This window comes from Cetorhinus maximus, chromosome 23, assembly GCF_964194155.1.
Source record: "Cetorhinus maximus chromosome 23, sCetMax3.hap1.1, whole genome shotgun sequence".
In the NCBI taxonomy this organism is placed as follows: domain Eukaryota; kingdom Metazoa; phylum Chordata; class Chondrichthyes; order Lamniformes; family Cetorhinidae; genus Cetorhinus; species Cetorhinus maximus.
This window is the reverse complement of record NC_135901.1, coordinates 24245523-24261109: the sequence shown is the minus strand read 5'-3', so window position 1 is coordinate 24261109 and position 15587 is coordinate 24245523. Positions and strand designations below refer to the sequence as shown.

At 46.4% G+C, this 15587-nt stretch overlaps 2 protein-coding genes and 2 non-coding genes across 4 annotated transcripts in view; 2 read left to right on the top strand and 2 right to left on the bottom strand.

Annotated features, from left to right (window-relative positions):
* Positions 1–15587, bottom strand: part of LOC144697392 (uncharacterized) — a 558602-nt gene that overhangs the window by 70549 nt on the left and 472466 nt on the right. The gene's annotated exons all lie outside the window — the stretch shown is intronic.
* Positions 1–15587, bottom strand: part of LOC144697062 (uncharacterized) — a 464933-nt gene that overhangs the window by 336710 nt on the left and 112636 nt on the right. The window lies entirely within an intron of this gene.
* On the top strand, positions 11942–12023 carry trnal-uaa (transfer RNA leucine (anticodon UAA)). Its single transcript has one exon. It is a non-coding gene; the product is annotated as a tRNA-Leu (tRNA).
* On the top strand, positions 14498–14579 carry trnas-cga (transfer RNA serine (anticodon CGA)). Its single transcript has one exon. It is a non-coding gene; the product is annotated as a tRNA-Ser (tRNA).

The following is a 15587-nucleotide window of genomic DNA, read 5'->3' as shown; positions in this document are numbered from 1 at the left end:
ACACAGGACTACTTGCGTTCCAAACAGCGAAATCAGCATGTGATATACAGAGCTAAGTGATCCCATAGCCAGCAGATCAGATCTAAGCTCTGCAGTCCTGCCATATCCAGTTGCGGCACTTAAACAACTCATAGGAGGAGGCTCCACAAATATCCCCATCCTCAGTGTTGGGGGGCTGGCACATCAGTGCTACAATCTTCAGCCAGAAGTGCCAAGTGGACTATCCATCTCGGCCTTTTCCTGAGTTCCCAACGTCACAGATGCCAGTTTTCAGCCAATTCCATTCATTCCACGTGACATCAAGAAATGGCTGCAGGCACTGGATACTGCAGTGGGCCCTCACAAAATTCGGGCAATGGACTTGTGTTGCAGAACTAGGCGTGTCCCTGGCCAAGCTGTTCCAGTACAGCTACAACACCAACATCTAACTGGCAAGGTGGGAAATTGCCCAGGTATGTGCTGTGCACAAAAAGCAGGACAAATCCAATCCAGCCAATTACCGCCCCATCAGCCGACTCTCGATCATCAGCAAATTGATGGAGGGGGTCGACGACAGTGCTTTCAATGGCATTTAATCAGCAATAACATGCTCACTGATGCTCAGTTTAGGTTCTGCCACGGTCACTCAGCTACTGACCTTAGTACAGCCTTGGTCCAAACTTGGACAGAAAAGCTGAACTCAAGAGATGAGGTAAGAGTGACTGCCCTTGACATCAAGGCAGCATTTGACCAAGTGTGGCATCAAGGAGCCTTAGAAAAACTGGAGTCAATGGGAATCGGGGGAAACTCCCCGCTGGTTGGAGTCATACCTCGCACAAAGGAGCGTGGTTGTGGTTGTTGGAGGTCAGTCATCTCAGCTCCAGCACATCACTGCAGGAGTTCCTCAGGGTAGTGTCCTCAGCCCAACCATCTTCAACTGCTTCATCAATGACATTCCTTCCATCATAAGGTCAGGAGCGAGGATTTTCACTGATGACTGCACAATGTTCAGCACCGTTCGCGACTCCTCAGAGCCACCTGTCACTTAGGGCCATCTGTCACATGTTTCTATGTTGTGCTTTCACAGGGCATTTACCCTTGTTCTGCTATTAAAACATTCTGCCACTACCAACACCTTATTTATTCATTAGCATTAGCATTAACATCCCCTTTGCATTGTGTCCATGATATCTTTGTCATTCTCTCCTTAGTCCTACCTATCCCTGACATTCTACTTTGCTTCACCTGCTCCACCCCCTCTTAAACAGTATAAAACCTACCACATTTCTACTTCTCTTTAGCTCTGAAGAAGGATCATACGGACTCAAAACGTTAACTCTGTTTCTCTCTCCACAGATGCTGTCAGACCTGCTGAGTTTTTACAGAATTTTCTGTTTTTACGGCAGGTTTAAGTTTCCAGCCTGAAAATGACTGTGATTATTATGGTACAAGGATTAAAAAGGCTTTTGTGGCATCCCTGAGTCTACCAGTGTGAGGCAATAACAACAAGTTGCATTTATGTAGTTCCTTTAATACAGTAAAACGTCTAAAGGTGCTTCACAGGTGATCAAAAGCTTGGTTGATGAGGGAGATTTTAAAGAGGAGAGGGTTTTAGGGAGGGAATTCCAAATCTTGGGCCCTCAGCCGCTGAAAGCATGGCCGACAGGTGGACAGTGATGAACTTGGGGGATAGGAAGGGTCTGCCCCTTCCTCCTCCTCTCTGCTGTGCAATGTTGTACAGGATGAAGCGCATCACTATTATTCTGGAGTCCCTGGCTGCCGAGTTCTGAAGGTCACCTCCAGACCTATCCAGACACCTGAAACACATCTTCAACATTGCGATGGTTTGCTTAATGTCACATCTGGTTGTCGTGTGACTCTGGCCGTAGCGTTCCTGAACCTCATTGCAGCGGTTCCTCACATGAACCGAGTTGGGAGGGGGAGTCCCTGGTCTCCGATGTTCCAGGAGATATCCTGGACTGACAGTGATGACTTTTGTAAACTCCTTTCACAGGATATTAGGAGAGGATTGGCAGGCAGGGACTCGAATCAAAGGTCACATGGAGATCTTACAGAATCAATTGATTCATCAGGACATGAATATTATTGGCCTTTGAATATGGAAGGAGAAATGTTTGTCTGTTCTGCCTGTGGGAAAAGATTTCAAATATCAGTGTGACTGGAAAAGCAGCGAGACACAAACACCCGAGTGAGAGTGTTCCAGTGCACTGACTGTGGAAAGAGCTTTAACCAATTACACAGCCTGAAAAAAAATCACATCATTCACAGTGGGGAGAAACCATAAAGGTGTTCGGTTTGAAGATGATACTTTAACTTATCATCCAACTTAAAGAGACACAAGGACATTCTTTTTCTTAATTCATTCATGGGATGTGGGCGTCACTGGCTGGGCCAGCATTTATTGCCCATTGCTACTTGCCCTTGAGAAGGCGGTGGTGAGCTATCTTCTTGAACTGCTGCAATCCATGTGGTGTAGGTACACCCACAGTGATGTTAGGAAGGGAGTTCCAGGATTCTGACCCAGCGGCAGTGAAGGAAAGGCGATATATTTCCAACTCAGGATGGTGAGTGACTTGGAGGGGAACTTCCAGGTGGTGGTGTTCCCATCTAACTACTGCCCTTGTCCTAGGTAGTAGTGTTCGTGGATTTAGAAGGAGCTGTCGAAGGAGACTTGGTGAATTCCTGCAGTGCATCTTGTAGATGGTACACACTGCTGCTACTTTGAGTCGGTGGTGGAGGGAGTGAATGTCTGTGGATGTGGTGCCAATCAAGTGAGCCGCTTTGTCCTGGATGGTGTCAAGCTTCTTAAGGATTGTGGGAGCTGCACACATCAATTCAATTGAGGATTATTCCATCACACTCCTGACTTGTGCCTTGTAGATTGTGGACAGGCTTTGGGGAGTCAGGAGGTGAGTTACTCGTCACAAGATTCCTCGCCTCTGACCTGCTCTTGTAGCCACAGTAATTATATGGCTAGTCCAGTTTAGCTTCTGGTCAATGGTAACCCCTAGGATGATGATAGTGGGGGATTCAGTGATGGTAATGCCATTGAACATCAAGGGGCGATGGTTGGATTCTCTTTTGTTGGAGATGATCATTGCCTGACACTTGCGTGGTGCAAATGTTACTTGCTACTTGTCAGCCGAAGCCTGGATATTGTCCAGGTCTTGCTGCATTTGGACATAGACTGCTTCAGTATTTGAGGTGTCTCGAATGGTGCTGAACATTGTGCAATCATCAGCGAACATCCCCACTTCCGACCATATGATGGAAGAGAGGTCATTGAAGGAGCAACTGAAGATAGTTGGGCCGAGGACGCTACCCTGAGGAATTCGTGCAGTGATGTCCTGGAGCTGAGATGACTGACCTCCAACAAACACAACCATCTTCCTATGTGTTAGGTATGACTCCAACCAGCGGAGAATTTTTCCCCTGATTCCCGCTGACTCCAGTTTTGCTAGGCCTCCTTGAAGCCACATTCAAATGCTGCCTTGATGTCAAGGGTAGTCACTCTCACCTCATCTCGGGAGTTCAGCTCTTTTGTTCATGTTTGAACCAAGGCTGTAATGAGGTCAGGAGCTGAGTAGCTCTGGCAGAACCCAAACTGAGCATCAGTGAGCAGGTTATTGCTAAGCAAATGCCACTGGATAGCACTGTTGATGACCCCTTCCATTGCTTTACTGATGATCGAGAGTAGGCTGATGGGGCGGTAAATAGCTAGGTTGGATTTGTCTTGCTTTTTGTGTACAGGGTACAGCTGGGCAATTTTCCACATAGCCAGGTAGATGCCACTGTTGTAGCTGTACTGGAACAGCTTGGCTTGGGCGTGGCAAGTTCTGGAGAACAAGTCTTCAGTGCTATTGCAGGAATATTGTCAGGCCCCAGAGCCTTTACAGTGTCCAGTGCCTTCAGCCATTTCTTGATATTACGTGGTGTGAAACGAATTGGCTGAAGACTGGCATCTGTGATGCTGGGGACCTCCAGAGGAGGTCAAGATGGATCATCCCCCAGGCACTTCTGGCTGAAGATTGTAGCAAATCATTCAGCCTCATCTTTCGCACTGATGTGCTGGGCTCCTCCAACATTGAGGATGGGGACATTTGTGGATCCTCCTTCTCCAGTGAGTTGTTTAATTGTCCACCACCATTCACGACCAGATATGGCAGGACTGCAGGGCTTAGATCTGAACCATTGGTTGTGGGATCGTTTAGCCCTGCCTATCAGTTGCTGATTATGCTGTTTGACACGCTAGTAGTCCTGTGTTGTAGCTTCAATGAGTTGACACTTCATTTTTAGGTATGCCTGCTGCTGCTCCTGGCATGCCCCCCAGCACTGTTCATTGAACCGGGGTTGATCCTTTGGCTTGATGGTATGGTAGGGTAGGGGATATGCTGGGCCATGAGGTTACAGATTGTGTTTGACTACAATTCTGCTGCTGATGATGGCCCACAGCACCTCATGGATGCCCAGCATTGAGTTGCTAGATCTGTTCAAAATCTATCCCATTTAGCATGGTGGTAGTGCCACACAACACAATGGAGGGTATCCTCAACGTGAAGGTCGGACTTTGTCTCCTCAATGACTGTGCAGTGGTCACTCCTATTGATACTGTCAAGGACATATGCACCTGTGGCAGTTTGGTGAGGATGAGATCAAGTATGTCTTTCCCTCTTGTTGGTTCCCTCACCACCTGCCGCAGACGCGGTCTAGCAGTTACATCATTTAGGACTTGGCCAGCTCGGTCAGTAGTGGTGCTACCGAGCCACACTTGGTGATGGACATTGAAGTCCCCTACACAGAGTAGATTCTGTGCCCTTGCCACCTCTGCTGGGTCTGTGCTGCCGATGTGACTGGACATACCCAGGGGTGGTGATGGTGGTGTCCAGGACATTATCTGTAAGGTATGATTCCATGAGGCTGACTATGTCAGGTTGTTGCTTGACAAGTCTGTGAGACAGCTCTTCCAATATATTGGCAAGGAGGACTTTGCAGGGTTGACAGGGCTGAGACTGCCGTTGTCATTTCCGGTGCCTAGTGTAGTCCATCCTTTAATGTGACTTTGTAGCGGTTTGTTACAACTGAGTGGCTAGCTAGGCTATTTCAGAGGGCATTTAAGAGTCAACCACATTGTTGTGGGTCTGGAGTCACATGTAGATCAGATCAGGTAAGGACGACAGTGAATCATTCGTAAACCAGATGGGTTTTTACAACAATCAACAATGGTTCCATGGTCATCTTTAGACTTTTAATTCAAGATTTTTATTGAATTCAAATGTACCCCCCTCATCCTTCTTGTTCTGTCTGCTACCATTGGCATGACTGATCGCAGCTTCCTCCACTGTCGTTCAGCTCTGTGGGGCTTGATGGTGTAATTCCTGAATAGTCAGCATTCCCGACCCTCTCAGAAATTCGAGGACCAGGAAATATTGATATGGTTGAGAAATTTTACTTTACAATTTACCCCCACGCCTCCGTTATTTGGTTTAAGAGCAGAATATGGAGTGGGGCGGTGGTGGATCACAAGGTAGCAGAAAAATCTGTTCCACAATAAAACATTCAGAGCCTCTCCTCTCCTGGTCCAGGCTGCAGTCAGCAACGTCACCAGAGCCTGACTCCGGGCTTTCTCCACCCTGACTGTTTGGCCGGGTGGTTAACAGTGAGGTTGAGTGTCTTGGGCTACAGGAAGATATAGACAAGATGGTCAAATGGGCAGATAAGTGGCAGATGGAATTTAACCCTGAATCGTGTGAGGTGATACACTTTGGAAGGAGTAATTTGACAAGGAAGTATTCAATGAACGGGACGACACTAGGGGAGTTCGGAGGAACAAAGGGAATTTGGCATGTGTGTCCATAGATCTCTGAAGGCAGAGGGGCATGTTAGTGGGGCAGTGTAAAAGGCATTTGGGACACTTGCCTTTATCAAGCGAGGCCTAGATTACAAAAGTAGGGAGGTCATGTTGGAGTTGTATAGAACCTTGGTGAGGCCACAGCTGGAGTACTGTGTGCAGTTCTGGTCACCACATTATAGGAAGGATGTGATTGCATTGGAGGGGGTGCATAGGAGATTCACCAGGATGTTGCCTGGGATGAAACATTTAAGCTATGAAGACAGGTTGGATAGACTTGGGTTGTTTTCGTTGGGGCAGAGAAGGCTGAGGGGTGACCTGACCTGAGGTGTACAAGATTATGAAGGGCATGGACAGGGTGTATAGGGAGCAGCTGCTCCCCTTAGTTAAAGGGTCAGTCACGATGGGACATAAGTTCAATATGAGGGGCAGGAGGTTTAGGGAGGATGTGAGGAAAAACCTTTTTACCCAAAGGGTGGTGACGGTCTGGAATGCGCTGCCTGGGAGGGTGGTGGAGGCAGGTTGCCTCACATCCTTTAAAAAGTACCTGTATGATCACTTGGCAGGTCATAACATTCAAAGGCTATGGGCCAAGTGCTGGTAAATGGGATTAGGTAGGTAGGTCAGGTGTTTCTCACCTGTCGGTGTAGACTTGCTGGGCCGAAGGGCCTTTTTTGTACCGTGTGACTCTGTGACTCCGCCCCCTCCCCGCCCTGACTCAACATTTCAAACCCGCATGTCCTAACGGACATCCCCAGAATCAGTCAGGCCGCCGATCGCATTTGCGTCGAAACTTAGGGAGGGGGCGGGGGAAAGGGCGGGTGCATGTGGTCGGCGAGGTGCGGCCGTGACTGACAGGAGCTCCAGCCAATGGGAAACGTGAGGCTGAGGCTGAGCGGACCGGGCTGGCAGCCGGTAACCCAGCCAATCGCAGCGCAGCAATGGGGCGGGGCCTTCTGTGGGTCCAGACCAACTGAACTGGGGAAACTCCCCGCCCCCCCATTGTGATGTTTGATCCCCATCTCACTCAACAACAACTCCCGCGCCTCCACTGCGTGTAAAACAACCCGCGCAGTTCAGAGGCTCCAACATTCAAGGGGAAACTTATGCGGATGCTGGAAATCTGAAATAAAAACTAGAAATAAAGGCTGGAAAATTCCGGGCAGCAAAATCCATCGGAGAGGTAAACGGGGTTAATTTTTCAGGGCAAGGACTCTTCACTTAAACAGTTTCCTGCCTTCCCACATCAAACCTCCATCAAACTTAGCCCTTTATTCCCATCTCCGTAACATCACTTGACTCCACCCCTGTCTCAGCACATCTGCTGCTGAATATCTCATCCACGCCATCGTCACCTCCAGACTTGACTATTCCAACACATTCCGGCTGGTCTCTCACATTCTGCCCCCTGTAACCTTGGGTCATCCAACATTCTGCTGCCCTATGTCTTAACTCACAGACAGTTCCTCCATCTCCTCAAACCCCTCCTCTAATCCTGGCCCCCTGTGCATCTCCCAATTCAATTGCTGCACCATTGGTGGTCGTGCCGAGAAGCTCGAGAATACCCTACAGGGTATGATTGGAGGTAGGAGAGAAACTGGAGAAAGAAGAGAGTTCAGGGCTCAGGCAAGGAGGAACTTTGGAGACAGTTTGGCCCAGTGCGCTAGTGTAAGGGAGGGAAGCAGCTGATCAGATTGTTTCAAGGAAATTCCATGAGCTCCTCATACTTGTTGGAGATGAGGATGGAGGAGATGGGAGAGGAAAAACCTTCAAAAGTAATTAACTTGTGTTAGAGATATTAGAAAGATTCAACACAATGTATTCAACACAAAGCTGATTTATTTGACTTTTATCCAGAATATTAGCCCATGTAACTGCATTGGAAATTATTAACATCAGCAGAAACAGACCCCAGTTCAGTCCTCTATATGAATAACAGCAAAATCCAATCACAGCAGCAAACTCCAATCACTCTAGTCACTTGTGAATTCGCTGGCGTCTCATCAGGCTGGATGACTGTGTGAATCTCTTTCCACACTTGGGGCAGATGAATGGTCTCTCCCCAGTGTGAACTCGCTGATGTGTCAGTAGGGTGGATGACTGAATGAATCCCTTCCCACAGTTGGGATAGGTGAACGGCCTCTCCCCGATGTGAACTCGCTGGTGTACAGTGAGATCAGATGATGTCTTGAACCCAGTCCCACACTGAGAGCACCTAAACAGTCTCTCGTCAGTGTGAATACGTTAATGGTGCATCAGTTCCCCAGAACTTTTAAAACGGTTTCCGCAGTCCAGGCATTTAAAAGGTCTCTTATCAGTGTGAACACTCTGGTGATTCAGCAGGGTGGATAACTGAGTGAATCCCTTCCCACCATGAAAGCACCTGAACGGTCTCTCGTCCATGTGAACACATTGATGGAGCATCAGGTCCCGGGAACTTTTAAAGCACTTCCCCAGTCTGGGCATTTAAAAGTTCACTCGTCAGTGTGTACTCACTGGTGTCTCAGCAAGTCAGATGACCAAGCAAATCTTTTTCCACACTTGGAGCAGGTGAATGGTCTCTCACCTCTATGAACTCGCTGGTGTCTCAGTAGACAGGATGACTGAGTGAATCCCTTCTCACATACGGAGAAGATGAATGGCCTCTGTCCAGTGTAACTGCATCAATGAGTTTCCAGGTCAGCTGGGAATCTGAATCCCTCCTCACAGTCTCCACATTTCCACAGTTTCTTTCCACTGTGAATGGTGCTTTTCCCTTCCATGTTCAAAATCCGATGATATTCAGGTTACAATAAATTGAGTGACTCTCTCAGATTCTGATGTGATGTTTGGTTTGAGTTTCCTGACTGAAAAGTCCACCCCTTCTAATATCCTGTGAAATTGATTTAAAACAGAAAAAAGGGAGTGAGAGAGAACCAACAAAAACACAAAGGCAGGTTGTGAAATTGAACTAAATGAATCTGGTAATTTTTGGGTCAGAACAAGGAAAAAATTACCATGAATGCTGTCGGATTTTTTGTAAAAACCCAACTGGTTCATTAATGTCCTTCAGGGAAGGGAACCTGCCTCCAGTCTGGGCTACACAAGACTCTGGCCTCTACAAGAACGCTAGGGGAAGGCGACGGTGTAATGGCTTTGTCACTGGACTAGTAATCCAACGATCCAGGGTAATGGTCTGGGGACCCAGGTTTGAATGCTACCACGGCAGATGGTGAAATTTGAATTCAATAAAAATCTGGAATTAGAAGTCTACTGATGACCATGAAACCATTGTTGTTTGTCGTAAAAACACATCTGGTTCACTAATGTCCTTCAGGGAAGGAAATCTGCTACCCTTGTCTGGTCTGGCCTACATGTGACTCCAGACTCACAATGCGGTTGACTCCTAAATGCCCTCTGAACAAGGGTTGGACAAGAAATGCTGGCCTAGCCAATGACACCCACATCCAATGAATAAAGAAAAAGAAATAGGAGTAGGAGTAGACCATCAGCCTCAATGAGCTTGCTCCGCCATTCAACATGATGGTGGCTGATCTTGGTCTTTAACTCCACTTTCCCACCCGCTCCCCATTTCCCTCGACTGCCTGAGAGAGCAAAAATCTCTCCATCTCAGCCTTAAATATATTTAAAGATGGAGCATCCAGAGCCCCCTGGGTTAGAGAATTCTACATGACAAGAGAAAAAGAGAGAAGTGGGGGAGACACAGAGAGAAAGAATGAGAGAAATGGGATAGAGAAAGAATGAGAGAAACAGAAGGGCATGGGAGAAACAGAAGAGGGTGGCAGCGACAGGGGCAATGGAAAGACATTTTAGAGACCGACAACCGAACAACAATTTGACAGAATCTCCTAAACCCTCAACCTCCACCATCTAGAAGGACCAGTGTAGCAGATGTATGTGAACACCATCACCTCCAACTCACACTCTTCTGACTTGTCTGATATCCAGTGCTGGATGAGCAGAAATTTCGTTCATTTAAATATTGGGAAGATGAAAGCCATTGTCTTCAGTCCCCAATACAAACTCCACTCCCTAGCCAATGGCTCCATCCCTCTGCATGACAACTCTCTGAGGATGAACCAGACTGTTCAAAACCATGATGAAACATATCACTCCAACCACATATCCACATCATCACCAAGACCACCTAAGTAACATCACCCGACTCTACCCTAGTCTCAGCTCCTCTGAAACCATCATCCATTCCTTTGTTATATCTAGGCTTAACTCTGGCTGGAGGTTCGAGATCAAGGGAACATAGTCTCAGAATAAGGGGCAAGCAATTTGGAACTGAGATGAAGAGGAATTTCTTCATTCAGAGGATGGTGAATCTTTCGATTCTCTACCCCACAGGGCTGTGGAGGCTCAGTCGTTGAGTATGTTCAAGAAAGATTTCTACATATAAAAACATTGGGGATAAGGGGATAGTGCCAGAAAATGGTGTTGAAGTAGAAAATCAGCCGTGATCTCAGTGAATGGCAGAAGGGCTCGAAGGGCTGAATGGCCTATTGCTGCTTGTATTTCTTATGTTCCTCCCTTCTTCCGGCACTTCTGGCCGGCCTCCCACATTCAACCTCCCCATAATCTTTAGGTCATCCAAAAGTCTGCTGCCCGTATATTTACTTGCACCCAGTTTTATTCATCCATCCTCCCTGTGCTCACTAACCTACAAAGGCTCCTCTTTAGGAAGCACCAAAATTTTACATTTCTCATCCTTGTTTTCAAGTCCCTCCACAGTCTCACCCCTCCCTACCCTTATAGTCTCCTCCAGCCTCACAACCCTCCAAGGTCTGTGCACTCTGCTCATTCCGGCTTCCTGAGCATTCCCGATTTTAATTGCTTCATCCTTCGTGTCCACACCCTGAGCTCAAAGGCCATAAGCACTGGAATTTCCTCCCTAAACCTCTCCGCTCTCTTTCTTCCTTTCCAACTTCAAGATCCTCCTTAAAATCTATATCTTTGACCAAACCTTTGGCCATCTGCCCTCTTATATCTTTACATGATTCTGTGCCAAATGTTGCTTTTTAGCACACCTGTTAAACCTGGGAAGGTCTATTACATGAAATGTGCTATATCAACACACATTGTTGTTGTTGATTTGGACATATATCGCTGTTCCTTCATCATCGCTGTAACTCTATCTAACAGCATTGTGGGAGCACCTTCACTAAGGTTCAAGAAGGTCAAACATCATCTTCTCCACAGGTAACTGGGGATGGGTAATATCTGTTGCTGGTCTTGTTAGTGAAAGGGCAGGGGAGTGGGACTAGCTGATTTGCTCTTGCAGAGAACCCGCACAGGCAGGGCGGAATGAGCAGCCTCCATCTGCATTGTCGCTTGCCATTTTAACACTCCACTCTGTTCTCTTGCCCACATGTCTGTCCTTGGCTTGCTGCATTGTTCCAGTGAAGCCCAACGCAAACTGGAGGAACAGCACCTCATCTTCCGACTAGGCACTTTACAGCCTTCTGGGCTGAATATTGAATTCAACAACTTTAGATCTTAAACTCCCCCTCCCCCCATCCCCACCCCGTTTCTTCCCCCTCCCCTTTTTTTTCAATAATTTATATAGATTCTTCTTTTCCCACCTATTTCCATTATTTTTAAATCTACAACTAATACTTTGTTAGTCTTTCCACCCCACCCCCACTAGAGCTGTACCTTGAGTATCCTGCCATCCATTCTTAATTAGCACTTTTCTTAGATAATATCACCACCTTCAACACCTCTTTGATCCTTTTGTCTGTGACATCTTTTGATTATCTGCTCCTATCACTGCTTGCTTATCCCTACAACCACCCCACCCTCAACTTCTCTCTCTCCCCGCCCCCCACCTTAGACCAGGTTATATTTCACCTCTCTCCTAACTATACTTCAGTTCTGCCGAAGGGTCATGAGGACTCGAAACGTCAACTGTTTTCTTCTCCACCGATGCTGCCAGACCTGCTGAGTTTTTCCAGGTAATTCTGTTTTTGTTTTGGATTTCCAGCATCCGCAGTAGCTTTTAGCTTTTTGTTTTTATCCTGGTCTGATTTCTTCAGTTCTCATTCAGTGCCGATACCAGTCATGACGATGACTAACTGCAAGCAACGTGGTAGTGTGGCCGAGCGGTCTAAGGCGCTGGACTTAAGTTCCAGTCTCTAGCGAGACGTGGGTTCGAATCCCACCACTACCAGATGATCATTTTGGGGACTTCGTGCAAATCGCTTCCGGCGGAGGGGAGGCTTCTAAAATTTATAGCAGGTAAGTGAGCGGTGTTTCCGATTGGTCAGAATCCCGAGGAGAGGAAATGTGAATATAAATTACAGGGCGAATGGGAAAAGGCCGGCATTGTGAGACTAGAGACGAGTTGAGTTGCTCTTCCAAAGAGCCAACATGACGGGCCGAATGACCTCCTTCTCTTCTGTAATCATTCTGTGATTTTATCTGACCCCGATTGGTGAGCGCACAGGTCTGTAGGCGAAAGCGGAGTGGCTAAGGTGATGGATTGTCTCCACGTAGGGTCCCATCCTGCCGACTACATTTCTCATTCCTGATTTTAACTAGGCGTCCACAGATACAGGACTAATTATCTGTTCAATGGAATAAAAAACACAGCCAAACACTTTGTTTTTTTCCTATTGCCGTTCATCTACAAGCATTTACGGAATTTGCTGTCGGATTTGTGAAAACAAAACTTAACCAATTGGTGACATCTTTGTTTTCTGAGTGTTTGACTGTCCTTGGGTCTCTGTCACTCTCGGTCTTATATGTATGTGTGTGTTCCTGTGTGTGTGTCAATGCGCTTCAGTTCCCCACTTTTACCAATCAAAACTTTATTTATATTAGTTGAGTAGCTTCATATTAAAATCGGACAAACAAAAAAGAGCAGCTTTAAAACATGCAAGAGGGGAATTTCGGCTCTATTTGTTTTTGAATGGAGGCTGCTCAGCGTCTAAGTGCCCGTATGTTACAAAGTGGGGGATGATTGACATTTACACTGAGCAACATTAAAACAGACAAAAACCGAGTCCTTATGGTCGAGGAGTTAAAGCAATGGACACACCGAGAGAATGAATTTGTAAATACAAATAGTCCAAACTGAAATCCCTCAGACCTTATGAACTGTTTCTACTGCGGCCATACCTCTGAAGGAATAGGAAAATTAAAGTTCAATCCCAAATGTTATATTCACCTGGAAAGGCTGAACAGTCTGAAGCTCTTTACTCTAGAAAGGGGAAGGCTGAACGCTGACTTTATAGAAATGGAATGCTTTGTCCCTGTTTTGTCAAGGATTACACCTGCTGAATCTGATTTAAAAAATGAAAAGTTCAGAAACATAGAATGAAATGCTGACATTGAGGTCTAGTTCTTAAGATCACATTTTGTCTTTTGCTCGATCAGCATTTTTGTCGAACTGTCTCTCTCTGTCATTAAATTACAACACTGACTGCACTTCAAAAGCACTCCATCGGCTGTACGGCACTTTCTGTTGCCCTGAGTTTGTGAAAGGCTCTGTTTAAATGTACGTCTTTTATTCTCTTCTTCTTTTCCATTTTCAATCTAAGCTAACAATTGTGACGTGTATCTTTCAGTGTCGAGCCAACTCTCTGTCTCTATCGCAAAAACAGAATTACCTGGAAAAACTCAGCAGGTCTGGCAGCATCGGCGGAGAAGAAAAGAGTTGACGTTTCGAGTCCTCATGACCCTTCAACAACGTCAACTCTTTTCTTCTTCGCCGATGCTGCCAGACCTGCTGAGTTTTTCCAGGTAATTCTGTTTTTGTTTTGGATTTCCAGCATCCGCAGTAGTTTTTTGTTTTTATCTGTCTCTATCTGTCTCTTTTTGTCTCCGTATATCTGCTTTCATCCTCACAGTCTCTCTGTCTGTGTCTCGGTCTCCTTTACCGCTTTGCAAAGTGTGAAATTCTGAGACAGTTTGAGAGTGTTCATGGCGAGAGGCTGTTTATCCCCTGGCTGGAGCGTCTAGAACTGGGCTCACCTTCTGCGGATAATGTGTCAGCCATTTAGGACTGAGATGAGGAGACATTTCTTCACTCAAAGGGTTGTGAATTTTTGGAGAACTGTAGCCCAGACATCTGCAGATCCTCAGTCTGCGAGTACATTAAGGTTAAGATGGATAGATTTTTGGATCCTAAGGAAATAGAGGTTATAAGGGATAGCGCGATGGGTTAGAAAATTGGTGTTGAGGCTCGGGATCTAGACAAATGGCGGAGCAGGTTCGAGGCAACTGAAAGTCGCTTCCTGCTCTTTTCCTGACTGTCTATATTTCAATGGAATACCAGTTAAGGTAAAAGGCATCCATTATGTTATCGTGGCCGAGCGGTCTAAAATGCTGTGTTAATAAACCACCCTTTCATTGGGCGGGTGGGTGAGCTCGAATCCCACTGTTTCAATGAGCTAGTGTTCGTGCCGTGTCACGAAATCTTTAGACGGGGAAGCTTCAGTTGAAGTGGAGTGTGCGGTGTTTTATTTTGATGGGAAGAACAAGGAGAGACAATACAAATATGAATTTCTGTGGGGGAAAAGGAGCCTGTGTGGAACCAGCTGATTGGCTCTTCCAGAGAGCTGGCATGAACATGCCCAGGCGAATGTCTTCCAGCTCTGCTGTAGCCACCTGTTATTTTATATGAATGACGTAAGCATACCCGTAGTCGTGGCCGAGTGGTTAAGGCAATGGATTCGAAATCCATTGGGATTTGCCCAGGTAGGTTAGAATCCTGCCGACTATGTTTCCTCATTATTCCCGATTTCAACCAGAATAAATTATTGGTAAATTGTAGAAAATAAACTCTCCCGCGTTTTCCTATTTCCGTTCATCTGCCACATCTCAAGGAGTGTGGACATCTCAGAAGGTTTTGGAGTTCTGGGAGACTAAAGAGAAAGAGAGGGGCAAGGACATGGAGGGATTTGAAAACAAGCAGGAGAATTTTAAACTAAAGATAATACTTGTCCAGGAGCCAATGTAGGTCAGAAAGCACAGGGGTGATAGGGGAATGGGACTTGCTGCGAGTTGAGACACGGGCAGCAGAATTTTGAATGACCTCAAGTTTACAGAGGGTCGAATGTCCACTCACATTCCAGAACTCACATCCTGGTGGATCAGCGCTGCCCTGTTTCCAAGATCAATACTAATCCTTTATCAGGTGCCATTCTCTGAACTATACACAGTGCTCCAGTAAAAGCAGCCCCATTCTCACCCATATTCTGCCTTGTACCAACATCGTTGTAGCCAGCGCTTTGCAACCGATCACAGCCTTTCTCTTTCATTCTTTTACTTTCCAGCCCGACATCTACATTTGTTCTCCACCTGTTGCACATGTGACATTTTCATTTCTGATGCAGAGCTTCAGTTCCAACTCCACTGATTCGAGCAGGGCTGTAACGCATTTTCTGTTTTCAATCAGTCATTTTAACAAGAGGATTAAACGTCTAGCTTCTGACCAGGATGCAAACACAGGCCGCAGTGGTGAGATCACCGAATTCTAACCACCGGACTACCAAGGAAGCTGCTTGCTGCGCTTGCATCTTGGGATATCCACGCGGCTTTTGCCATTTTCTTCATTCTGGACCATTTTCACGAGGGCGAAGTTTCTCTGACAAAATGTCATGTTGAGATAGAACACAAATTATTTCTTCAGCCAATGAAAACCAACGTTGCTATTGGCTGGAACGTGAAATCGACAGTGTGGTGAAATAGTACCAAAGCTGTGAATTGCAAAAATTCAATTTCCAAAACC